Raw genomic sequence first — 13,280 nt, forward strand, 5'->3', positions numbered from 1 at the left:
CTAAAAATATGCTAATTTTTTCCTAAATGCTAAAAGAAATCCTACTGCCTTAAACAAATCTAGGGTTCATATGAACACCTAGGTTTCAAATGAACATCATCACAAGAGCAACATATATATGAACAAATCTAGCTAGGGTTCATATGAATAAATCATCACAACAGAGAGCAGAGAGAGAGAGAGAGCGAGAGAGAGAGAGAGAGAGGAGGGCAGGGAAGAGGAGAGGGAGAGGCTTACGGTCGGCGACAGCGAGGGCGGGCAAGGGAGAAGGTGACGGTGAGGTCGAGGGCAGCCTCGGGCGGCCTCGTCGAGGTCAAAGGCGGGCTCAGACGACGGCCGACGTCGAGGTCGGGGGAGGGCAGGGCGACAGAGGAGTGGGGGAGAGGGGAAAATGACTTAGCAAAATTTTGAGCCCGGGCGACCGGGGTTAACTAAAAATAGCAGTAGCATTGGATTAGGACCCATCGTTACTCCTAACTATTCCATTTTTTTGTTTTTTTAATTCTAAAATACACATTATTATTATTATTTTTCTTTTCTATTTTAGTTTTCTTTTCTTTTTATTATTTTCCTTTTCTGTTTACTTTTCTTTTTCTTTTGTGTTGCATTCTCCCTTTCATTTTTGTTTTTTGTTTTTCTCCCGACGGCCTCGCACGCAGTCGACGAGAACATCTCCCTCCCGCAGTGCGTAATATCACCGGAACCATGTGGTGGTAATTGAAGGGGATACGATGTATACATTATTTGGACGATAACGCTTACTTAAGTGCATACACAATATATATATGATGGTTTCTCAGGTGCGTCGACAACATTTCACATTGAGCTTCTTCCCTTTCTTGTTCGTTGTCGAATAATTGAGCCCCTCGTTGTGACTTTTCCGGCACCATGGAGTACGATCTTTCTTAGGTAATGTAGTCTTGATTCTTCTTTTCACGTATGCTTCATCGTCATCGTCATCTTCCCTCATCGAGTTGTCGTATTGGTCGTAGCCTTCCTCGTTGGCGACTCTATCCATTCCGACGATGCTCCTTTTGCCTCTCCTCACGACAACACGACTGGGATTGGTCGGGTCGGTTATGAAGAAGCATTGTGTCACGTGCTTAGCATGTACCAATGGATCAGTTTTGGCGATGACGTTAACGGTAGCGCTCTTCGCGTCGGGTATACACATGGTAGTGAAATACTTGTTTTCTATTACGATGGCCTTAGCCCATCTGACACGGAACATCATCGCATCATGCATTCCAGCGTAGTCAAGCTCCCAGATCTCTTCAACCCTTCCATAGAATCTTTCATGTTAGGACCCCGATTCCAAGTCACATCGATCTAGCCGGTAACACCTCATATCACATTGCGGCCTCACGCATGGTATTCCCACGGGTGTCGCCTTACCATGGACCGGGACTGTTTGTGCCTTTTGGCTCACGTATATGATAGTGTCGCTAGCATCCATATGACAGAGAACCTGGGCCGACATGGCTAGTCTGAACCCAAAGCGGCGCAGACCTATGCAGACAGGCATACATGAATCACATCGAGCATGTCGGTTATCAGCGAGTGAATCTGGGCTGTAGCACTGGGCTAACAGGACTCCGGGGAACCCGGGCTGTTGTAGGCTAGGCAGGACTCCGGATGTCACTGCGTGACATTTGCCCGAAGGGATAGACATAGGAACGAAGTGAAACACATGCCGGCCAGTCAAGTGTCCTGAGCAGTAGTGCTGGGTTAGCAGGACTCTGGTGAACTGGGCTGTAGCGGACTACTATGGCTCGAGGAACACTAGACTACATTTCCCCATAAGAAAGGCTGCCAAGGATAAACAACTAGATTGTCGGATCCCACTCATACCAAGCATTTCAATCATACACACAATATGCCCGATATGAGTACATACAACATGGCATCACAACAAAACTCTACAACTCAAGTACTTTATTTAAAGGCTCCAGAGAGCCATACATAACATGTTCATACAGATAGGGGTCACATGACCCGACACTCAAGTCATCCAAGCATACAAGCACATGCGGAAGCAAATAGTCTCAGTACAGACACTAGAAAGTAAGAAGGCTTCTCGAAGCCTGTCTATCTACATAGGGCCCTCCATGGCCATGATCACCACCTGGGTGGCAAGTCACTCATCGACGTTGAGATCTACATAAAACCCATCGAAGGGGGCGGTGTTGTCGTCTGAAAATAGTAATTAAGCAAACATGAGTACAAAGGTACTCAGCAAGTCTTACATCAGAACCTACTATACATGCTTGTTCTCAAGAAGGTGGTGGAGTTATTGCAGCAAGCCAGCTTTGACTCTTGGCTAAGCTATCCTACGGAACTCCACTAGTAAAATAATTTTCGCACACGAGTCCACTACTCACCAACACAATACTCCACCGGGGATCCTCCCTCGTCATCCTACGAGGGGGCCATCCTCGGTACTCACACTTATCTTGAGTCTTTTAGTAGTATCCATTATCTTGTCTATGAATTGTACAGGCAACCAAGTAGTCCTTTACCGCGGACGCGGCTATTTGAATAGATGATGTTAACCCTGCAGGGGTGTACTTCTTCATACACACTTTCACCACTTACCGCCGTTTACACGACATGTACTCGGCAACCTTCAAGCGGAAGCCCAACGAGGGTGTCGCCCACGGCCTACCTAAACACTCAAGTCTCTAGTCCAGGTTTATCGCCTATTCAGGTTCCATCCGCAGGGAGTCCGGCCGAGGTTTCCACATACGGCCCCGAACGATGTGAACAAGGTTCCCGAGACACCAAACAGGTGACTCGGTACACCGTGCCATGGTGTATCTACCGCAACATAGCCCACCCCTAGGGTCAGCGCTACGAACGATCGCCAACACATAACCTACAAACGCCAGAAACTAATTGCAACTCCTGGACAGAGTACTAGGGTGATTAAGAAGCCGAGAGGGTTAATTAAGGATCCCAATGCATGGTAGTAGCTGATTCTTAAAATCACACATACAGATCTCAGTTCTTAGGGAGGGCCTCAATGAAACAACCCACCATGTACTCCTACATGGCCTCTCATCGATACCTTTACCAAATCATGTTCAACACATCCCTCACATTACCGACATAATCATTTCACTCTAGCCCATCACCTAGATGAACCAGACCTGACACAACTCTAAGCATAGCAAGGTAGGAAACACATACATGGCTCAACCAACTCCTACACATGCTAGTGGGTTTCATCTAGTTACTGTGGCAATGACAGGTCATGCAGAGGATAAGGGTTCAACTACCGTAGCACACAGCAGTTTGCATCGCGTTGTCTTAATGTAGTAAACAAGAGCAGAAGCAAGAACATGGGTTTGGGATAAGGGATCAATGGGTTGCTTGCCTAATGTAGTGGTAGTAGGGTACTGCCCTTCAGACGGATACTCGGGGTTATCCTCGGAGGCAGAACCTACCATGAAAGACACACCGAACATAATCAACACATGATAATATGCAACAATATGATGCATGCTATGACATGACAAAATGAATGTGTCATGGCCTAATGCAAGCTAAAACAGAAGGGAATGAACTCATTTGAATCAAAGATTCAAATGTTAGTTCATTTAACATAGCCTTATTAGTGCATTATCTTATTTTTCTTAAACAACAAGGTTAACTTGTTTTGTCATGCATGAAACCATTACAGATGGATAGATTGAATTTTTATGATCATTTTTCATATATAATTTGTTTGATTTGGAGCTATGGTTGATTTTCTATGATTTTTAGAAGTTTTGGCTATTTTCTGGAATTTCCTATTAAAGAATAAATCCAGAAAAGGATTTGTTTGATTTGGAGCTATGGTTGATTTTCTATGATTTTTAGAAGTTTTGGCTATTTTCTGGAATTTCCTATTAAAGAATAAATCCAGAAAAGGATTTACTGCATCAGCCTGATGTCAGAGTGACGTCAGCGAGTCAAAGGCGCCAGGGCCAGTCAAACCTGACTAGTGGGCCCTATCTGTCAGTGTCTCAGATAATTAATAGGATTAAATTAGTACTAATTAACTGTCAGTGGGTCCTGGGCCCACATGTCAGTGACTAAACTAATTAAAATTAGTTAACACTAATCCTAAACTAATTAGCAGGCCGGCCCCACCTGTCATAGGCTCAGGGGGGAGTCAACCTGGGCCCACGCGTTAGTCCACGGTCAAAAGGGGTCAAACTCACCGGCGAGGCCAGACGTGGCGGAGGGCTCGGGTTTTGCACTCCGGCGACCAAAAGGATGGCGGAGACCATCTACGTGATGCGGGGAGTGAGCCGCATCGAGTGGTGGCAGTAGGCGGAACTGGGGTGGCCGGAGACGATGGCGGCGAGCACGTCCGCGATGGCCGGAGTTCGGGCGAGGTTGAACTAGTCGCTAGCAGGCACGACGAGGGGCGTGCGGGGGTGCTACGGGCTCCTGCAAGTGCGTTGAAGACGACTGCGTGCTTGGTTGCGACCCAACGTGGCTGTGGCCACGATGGCGACGTGCGGTGGCGGCGGCGAGCTTCGGCTCCGATGGCCAGGGTGGTTAGAGGACGTGGACGAGCGCGGGGAGAGGGGGAAACAGTGGCGGAGCTCACAGCGATCACGAAGAGGGGCTCAGCTTGCTCGGAGATGGCTTGGCGACGACGAATCCGTCAATGGAGTCCGGCGGCCGTGCTTGGAGAAGACGACTCGTGGCGGCGATGTGGGGCTCCCGCGGTGGCGTGGCTCGGGGTGGAAGGAAGAGGGGGTCGAGGCGGAGCCTCTGGGCCGGTCAGAGAAGCAAGGGAGAGGCGGTGGCCGCGGTGGTGCTTGTTGGCAGCGACGGCTGCGCTCGGCAGGGGATGGGGAGAGAACCAAAGGAGGGAGAGGGCACGAGGAGAGTTGGGAGAATGAGAGGGGAACGAGAGGGAGTGCGTGGCACTCGTAGGCGCGTCCGGGGCGTCAGCGGAAGCAGGAGGTGGCCGGCGTGTGGCCGCGGGCGCCAGCCACGCGCCTCTCGTCCTCCTGGCGAGAGGAGGACGACTGGAAGGAGCCAGTGGGCTGGGCCAAGCTGGTGGGCTAGGTGGGCTGCGCCAGGTAAGTCTCTGTTCTCTCTCTCTTTTCCTGTTTTTCACTTATTCTATTATTTCTGTAACTTCAGGGCTTTATTAAAAATGCCAGGGCATTTCCAAAAACCATAAAATTAATCATGGCTACTGCTTAGAATATATCCAACAGCAAACATTTTAGTTTATGATTATTTGAGCATTTACAATATTTTATAGCATTTAAATGCCCAAATGCAAATACTATAAGAATTAATCCAATGACCTTAAGATGTCCTAGAAAAATGTGCACCATTTTTGTCAAGGGTTTTAACCCAAAACAAAAAGGGTGGGCTTTTTAGAAGGGCATTTCAGGTTCATTGAAAAAGTTTTTAGTAAACCCTAGTTGTTCCAGGGGGTGCTGGGGGTTCTGTCATCCCCATTTCAAATTTAAAATAAATTTAAACATGATGCACATGTTCAACCAAACCTAATGCATGACTAACACAGGGATGTGACAACTCACCCCCACTCAAAAGAATCTCGTCCCGAGATTTAGGATCCTCCGGGAAGAAGGTGGGGTACTCGAGTCGAAGACGATCCTCCCTTTCCCAAGTGGCTTCCTTTTCGGAATGGTGTGACCATTGAACTTTGAGAAACTTGATATTATGGAGTCGAGTGGTACGCTCGACTTGATCAAGGATACGAACGGGATATTCCCGATATGAGAGGTTATCTTGTAGATCAAGCGTTTCGTGGTCCACTCCACGGATAGGATCCGCGAAGCAACGCGTGAGTTGAGAAACGTGGAAGACATCGTGAACTCTAGAAAGATGCGAAGGTAGTTCCAATTGGTAGGAAACTTCTCCTCGTTTGGCAAGAATGCGAAAAGGTCCAATGTAACGAGGAGCCAATTTGCCTTTGATACTGAAACGATGGGTTCCCTTTAACGGGGTAACCCGAAGGTAAGCCTTCTCGCCGACTTCATAAGTCATGAGCTTATGTTTACGATCATATTGGCTCTTTTGACGAGATTGGGCTGTTTTCAATTTCTCACGAATAACATGAACCTGCTCTTCTACTTCCTGAATCATATCCGGGCCAAAGAGTTGTCTTTCCCCGGTTTCTGACCAGTTAAGAGGCGTTCGACATTTTCGTCCATAGAGAACTTCGAAAGGAGCTTTGCCCAAACTAGCTTGATAACTATTGTTATAAGCAAACTCCGCGAATGGAAGGCATTTCTCCCAACCCATTCCGAATGAGATGACAGAAGCTCGGAGCATATCTTCCAGAATTTGATTGACTCGCTCTACTTGACCACTTGATTGAGGATGGAAGGCGGTGCTAAAAGAGAGACGAGTTCCCACAGCATTTTGGAAACTTTCCCAAAATTGAGAGCTGAAGAGACTTCCACGGTCTGAGTTAATTTCCAATGGGACACCATGAAGAGACACTATTCGGGAGATGTATAAATCAGCTAGCTGGCTAGCGGTGATACTCTCACGAACAGGTAGGAAATGGGCTACATTGGAAAGACGGTCGATCACGACAAAGATGGCATTATTCCCTCTCTTGGTCCTGGGAAACCCAGTGATGAAATCCATACTGATTTTATCCCATTTCCACTCAGGAATAGCCAAAGGTTGAAGGGTGCCAGCTGTTGGGAACGTAGCAATTTCAAAAAAATTCCTACGCACACGCAAGATCATGGTGATGCACAGCAACGAGAGGGGAGAGTGTTGTCTACGTACCCACGCAGACCGACTGCGGAAGCGTTGACACAACATAGAGGAAGTAGTCATACGTCTTCCCGATCCGACCGATCCAAGCACCGTTACTCCGGCACCTCCGAGTTCTTAGCACACGTACAGCTCGATGACGATCCTCGGGCTTCGATCCAGCAAAGCGTCAGGGAGGAGTTCCGTCAGCACGACGGCGTGGTGATGATCTTGATGTACTACCGTCGCAGGGCTTCGCCTAAGCACTGCTAAAATATGATCGAGGTGGAATATGGTGGCAGGGGGCACCGCACACGGCTAAGGAACGATCTCAATGATCAACTTGTGTGTCTAGGGTGCCCCTGCCTCCGTATATAAAGGAGCCAAGGGGGAGGGGGCGGCTGGCCAGGAGGAGGGCGCAGGAGGAGTCCTACTCCTACCGGGAGTAGGACTCCCCCCCAATCCTAGTTGGAATAGGATTCCCCGAGGGGGAAAGAGAGAGAGGGGGCCGGCCACCTCTCCTTGTCCTAATAGGACTAGGAGAGGGGGGAGGCGCGTGGCCCACCTTGGGCTGCCCCTTTCTCCTTTCCACTAAAGCCCACTAAGGCCCATATGGCTCCCGGGGGGTTCCGATAACCTCCCGGTACTCCGGTAAAATCCCGATTTCACCCGGAACACTTCCGATATCCAAATATAGGCTTCCAATATATCAATCTTTATGTCTCGACCATTTTGAGACTCCTCGTCATGTCCGTGATCACATCCGGGACTCCGAACTAACTTCGGTACATCAAAATGCATAAACTCATAATAACTGTCATCGTAACGTTAAGCGTGCGGACCCTACGGTTCGAGAATAATGCAGACATGACTGAGACACATCTCCGGTCAATAACCAATAGCAGGACCTGGATGCCCATATTGGCTCCTACATATTCTACGAAGATCTTTATCGGTCAGACCGCATAACAACATACGTTGTTCCCTTTGTCATCGGTATGTTACTTGCCCGAGATTCGATCGTCGGTATCCAATACCTAGTTCAATCTCGTTACCGGCAAGTCTCTTTACTCGTTCTGTAATACATCATCCCTTAACTAACTCATTAGTTGCAATGCTTGCAAGGCTTATGTGATGTGCATTACCGAGAGGGCCCAGAGATACCTCTCCGACAATCGGAGTGACAAATCCTAATCTCGAAATACGCCAACCCAACATCTACCTTTGGAGACACCTATAGAGCTCCTTTATAATCACCCAGTTACGTTGTGACGTTTGGTAGCACACAAAGTGTTCCTCCGGTAAACGGGAGTTGCATAATCTCATAGTCATAGGAACATGCATAAGTCATGAAGAAAGCAATAGCAACATACTAAACGATCGGGTGCTAAGCTAATGGAATGGGTCATGTCAATCAGATCATTCAACTAATGATGTGACCTCGTTAATCAAATAACAACGCTTTGTTCATGGTTAGGAAACATAACCATCTTTGATTAATGAGCTAGTCAAGTAGAGGCATACTAGTGACACTAAGTTTGTCTATGTATTCACACATGTATTATGTTTCCGGTTAATACAATTCTATCATGAATAGTAAACATTTATCATGATATAAGGAAATAAATAATAACTTTATTATTGCCTCTAGGGCATATTTCCTTCAGTCTCCCACTTGCACTAGAGTCAATAATCTAGTTCACATCGCCATGTGATTTAACAACAATAGTTCACATCACCATGTGATTAACACCCATAGTTCACATTGATATGTGATCAACACCCAAAGGGTTTACTAGAGTCAGTAATCTAGTTCACATCGCTATGTGATTAACACCCAAAGAGTACTAAGGTGTGATCATGTTTTGCTTGTGAGATAATTTTAGTCAATGGGTCTGTCACATTCAGATCCGTAAGTATTTTGCAAATTTCTATGTCTATAATGCTCTGCACGGAGCTACTCTAGCTAATTGCTCCCACATTCAATATGTATCTAGACCGAGACTTAGAGTCATCTATATTAGTGTCAAAACTTGTATCGACGTAACCTTTACGACGAACCTTTTGTCACTTCCATAATCGAGAAACATATCCTTATTCCACTAAGGATAATTTTGACCGCTGTCTAGTGATCTACTCCTAGATCAATATTGTACTCCCTTGCCAAACTCAGTGGTAGGGTATACAATAGATCTGGTACACAGCATGACATAATTGTAGAACCTATGGCTGAGGCATAGGGAATGACTTTCATTCTCTTTCTATCTTCTGCCGTGGTCGGGATTTGAGTCTTACTCAATTTCACACCTTGTAACACAGCCAAGAACTCTTTCTTCGACTGTTCCATTTTGAACTTACTTCAAAATATTGTCAAGGTATGTACTCATTGAAAAACTTATCAAGCGTCTTGATCTATCTCTATAGATCTTGATGCTTAATATGTAAGCAGCTTCACCGAGGTCTTTCTTTGAAAAACTCCTTTCAAACACTCCTTTATGCTTTACAGAATAATTCTACATTATTTCCGATCAACAATATGTCATTCACATATACTTATCAGAAATGCTGTAGTGCTCCCACTTACTTTCTTGTAAATACAGGCTTCACCGCAAGTCTGTATAAAACTATATGCTTTGATCAACTTATCAAAGCGTATATTCCAACTCCGAGATGCTTGCACCAGTTCGCAGATGGATCGCTGGAGCTTGCACATTTTGTTAGCATCTTTCGGATCGACAAAACCTTCTGGTTGCATCATATACAACTCTTCTTTAATAAATCCATTAAGGAATGCAGTTTTGTTTATCCATTTGCCAGATTTCATAAAATGCGGCAATTACTAACATGATTCGGACAGACTCAAGCATAGATACGAGTGAGAAGCTCTCATCGTAGTCAACACCTTGAACTTGTCGAAAACCTTTTGCGACAATTCTAGCTTTGTAGATAGTAACACTACTATCAGCGTCAGTCTTCTTCTTGAAGATCCATTTATTCTCAATTGCTTGCCGATCATCGGGCAAGTCAACCAAAGTCCATACTTTGTTCTCATACATGGATCCCATCTCATATTTCATGGCTTTGCGGAATCTGGGCTCACCATCGCTTCCTCATAGTTCGTAGGTTCGTCATGGTCAAGTAACATGACCTCCAGAATAGGATTACCGTACCACTCTGGTGCGGATCTCACTCTGGTTTACCTACGAGATTCGGTAGTAACTTGATCTGAAGTTACATGATCATCATCATTAGCTTCCTCACTAATTGGTGTAGTAGTCACAAGAACAGATTTTTGTGATGAACTACTTTCCAATAAGGGAGAAGGTACAATTACCTTATCAAGTTTTCTACTTTCCTCCCACACTTCTTTCGAGAGAAACTCCTTCTCTGGAAAGGATCCATTCTTAGCAACGAATGTCTTGCCTTCGGATCTGTGATAGAAGGTGTACCCAACAGTCTCCTTTGGGTATCCTATGAAGACACATTTCTCCGATTTGGGTTCGAGCTTATCAGGTTGAAACTTTTTCACATAAGCATCACAACCCCAAACTTTAAGAAACGACAATTTTGGTTTCTTGCCAAACCACAGTTCATAAGGCGTCATCTCAATGGATTTTGATGGTGCCCTATTTAACGTGAATGCAGCTGTCTCTAATGCATAATCCCAAAACGATATTGGTAAATCGGTAAGAAACATCATAGATCGCACTATATCCAATAGAGTACGGTTATGACGTTCGCACACACCATTATGCTGTGGTGTTTCAGGTGGCGTGAGTAGTGAAACTATTTTACATTGTTTTAACTGAAGACCAAACTCATAACTCAAATATTTTACCTCTGCGATCATATCGTAGAAACTTCTATTTTCTTGTCACGATGATTTTCCACTTCACTTTGAAATTCTTTGAACTGTTCAAATGTTTCAGACTTATGTTTCATCAAGTAGATATCCCCATATCTGCTCAAATCATCTTGTGAAGGTCAGAAAATAATGATACCTGCTGTAAGCCTTAATATTCATCGGACCACATACATCAGTATGTATGATTTCCAACAAATCTGTTGCTTGCTTCATTGTTCCGGAGAACGGCGTTTTAGTCATCTTGCCCATAAGGCATGGTTCGCAAGCATCAAGTGATTCATAATCAAGTGATTCCAAAATCCCATCAGCATGGAGTTTCTTCATGCGCTTTACACCAATATGACCTAAACGGCAGTGCCACAAATAAGTTGCACTATCATTATTAACTTCGCATCTTTTGGTTTCAATATTATGAATATGTGTATCACTAAGATCAAGATCCAATGAACTATTTTCATTGGGTGTGTAACCATATAAGGTTTTATTCATGTAAACAGAACAACAATTTATTCTTTTACTTAAATGAAATAACCGTATTACAATAAACATGATCAAATCATATTCATGCTCAACGCAAACACCAAATAACACTTATTTAGGTTCAACACTAATCCCGAAAGTATAGGGAGTGTGCGATGATGATCATATCAATCTTGGAACCACTTCCAACACACATCGTCACTTCACCCTTAACTAGTCTCTGTTCATTCTGCAACTCCCGTTTCGAGTTACTACTCTTAGCAACTGAACTAGCATCAAATACTGAGGGGTTGCTATAAACACTAGTAAAGTAAACATCAATAATATGTATATCAAATATACTTATGTTCACTTTGCCATCCTTCTTATCCGTCAATCACTTGGGGTAGTTCCGCTTCCAGTGACTAGTCCCTTTGCAGTAGAAGCACTTAGTCTCAGGCTTAGGATCAGACTTGGGCTTCTTCACTTGAGCAGCAACTTGCTTGCCATTCTTCTTGAAGTTCCCCTTCTTCCCTTTGCCTTTTTCTTGAAACTAGTGGTCTTGTCAACCATCAACACTTGATGTTTTTCTTGATTTCTACCTTCGTTGATTTCAGCATCACGAAGAGCTTGGGAGTTGTTTCCATTATCCCTTGCATATTATAGTTCATCACGAAGTTCTACTAACTTGGTGATGGTGACTAGAGAATTCTGTCAATCACTATCTTATCTGGAAGATTAACTCCCACTTGATTCAAGCGATTGTAGTACCCAGACAATCTCAGCACATGCTCACTAGTTGAGCGATTCTCCTCCATCTTTTAGCTATAGAACTTGTTGGAGACTTCATATCTCTCAACTCGGGTATTTGCTTGAAATATTAACTTCAACTCCTGGAACATCTCATATGGTCCATGACGTTCAAAACGTCTTTGAAGTCCCGATTCTAAGCCGTTAAGCATGGTGCACTAAACTATCAAGTAGTCATCATATTTAGCTAGCCAAACGTTCATAACATCAGCATCTGCTCCTGCAATAGGTCTGTCACCTAGCGGTGCATCAAGGACATAATTCCTCTGTGCAGCAATGAGGATAAACCTCAGATCACGGATCCAATCCGCATCATTGCTACTAACATCTTTCAACACAATTTTCTCTAGGAACATATCAAAATAAACACAGGGAAGCAACAACGCGAGCTATTGATCTACAACATAATTTGCAAAATACTACCAGGACTAAGTTCATGATAAATTTAAGTTCAATTAATAAAATTACTTAAGAACTCCCACTTAGATAGATATCCCTCTTATCCTCTAAGTGATCACGTGATCCAAATCAACTAAACCATAACCGATCATCACGTGAGATGGAGTAGTTTTCAATGGTGAACATCGTTTATGTTGATCATATCTACTATATGATTCACGCTCGACCTTTCGGTCTCCGTGTTCCGAGGCCATATCTGCATATGCTAGGCTCGTCAAGTTTAACCTGAGTATTCTGCGTGTGCAAAAACTGGCTTGCACCCGTTGTAGATGGACGTAGAGCTTATCACACCCGATCATCACATGGTGTTTGGGCACGACGAACTTTGGCAACGGTGCATACTCAGGGAGAACACTTCTTGATAATTTAGTGAGAGATCATCTTATAATGCTACCGTCAATCAAAGCAAGATAAGATGCATAAAAAGATAAACATCACATGCAATCAATATAAGTGATATGATATGGCCATCATCATCTTGTGCTTGTGATCTCCATCTCCGAAGCACCGTCATGATCACCATTGTCACCGGCGCGACACCTTGATCTCCATCGTAGCATCATTGTCGTCTCGCCAATCTTATGCTTCCACGACTATCGCTACCGCTTAGTGATAAAGTAAAGCATTACATCGTGATTGCATTGCATACAATAAAGCGACAACCATATGGCTCCTGCCAGTTGCCGATAACTTGGTTACAAAACATGATCATCTCATACAATAAAATTCATCATGGTGCCTTGACCATATCACATCACAACATGCCCTGCAAAAACAAGTTAGACGTCCTCTACTTTGTTGTTGCAAGTTTTACGTGGCTGCTATGGGCTTAAGCAAGAACCAATCTCACCTACGCATCAAAACCACAATGATAGTTTGTCAAATAGACTCCGTTTTAACCTTTGCAAGGACCGGGCGTAGCCACACTCGGTTCAACTAA

The sequence above is a fragment of the Triticum urartu genome, chromosome 2A (assembly GCF_056163025.1).
Source record: "Triticum urartu cultivar PI428250 chromosome 2A, HENAU_Tu73, whole genome shotgun sequence".
Taxonomy (NCBI): domain Eukaryota; kingdom Viridiplantae; phylum Streptophyta; class Magnoliopsida; order Poales; family Poaceae; genus Triticum; species Triticum urartu.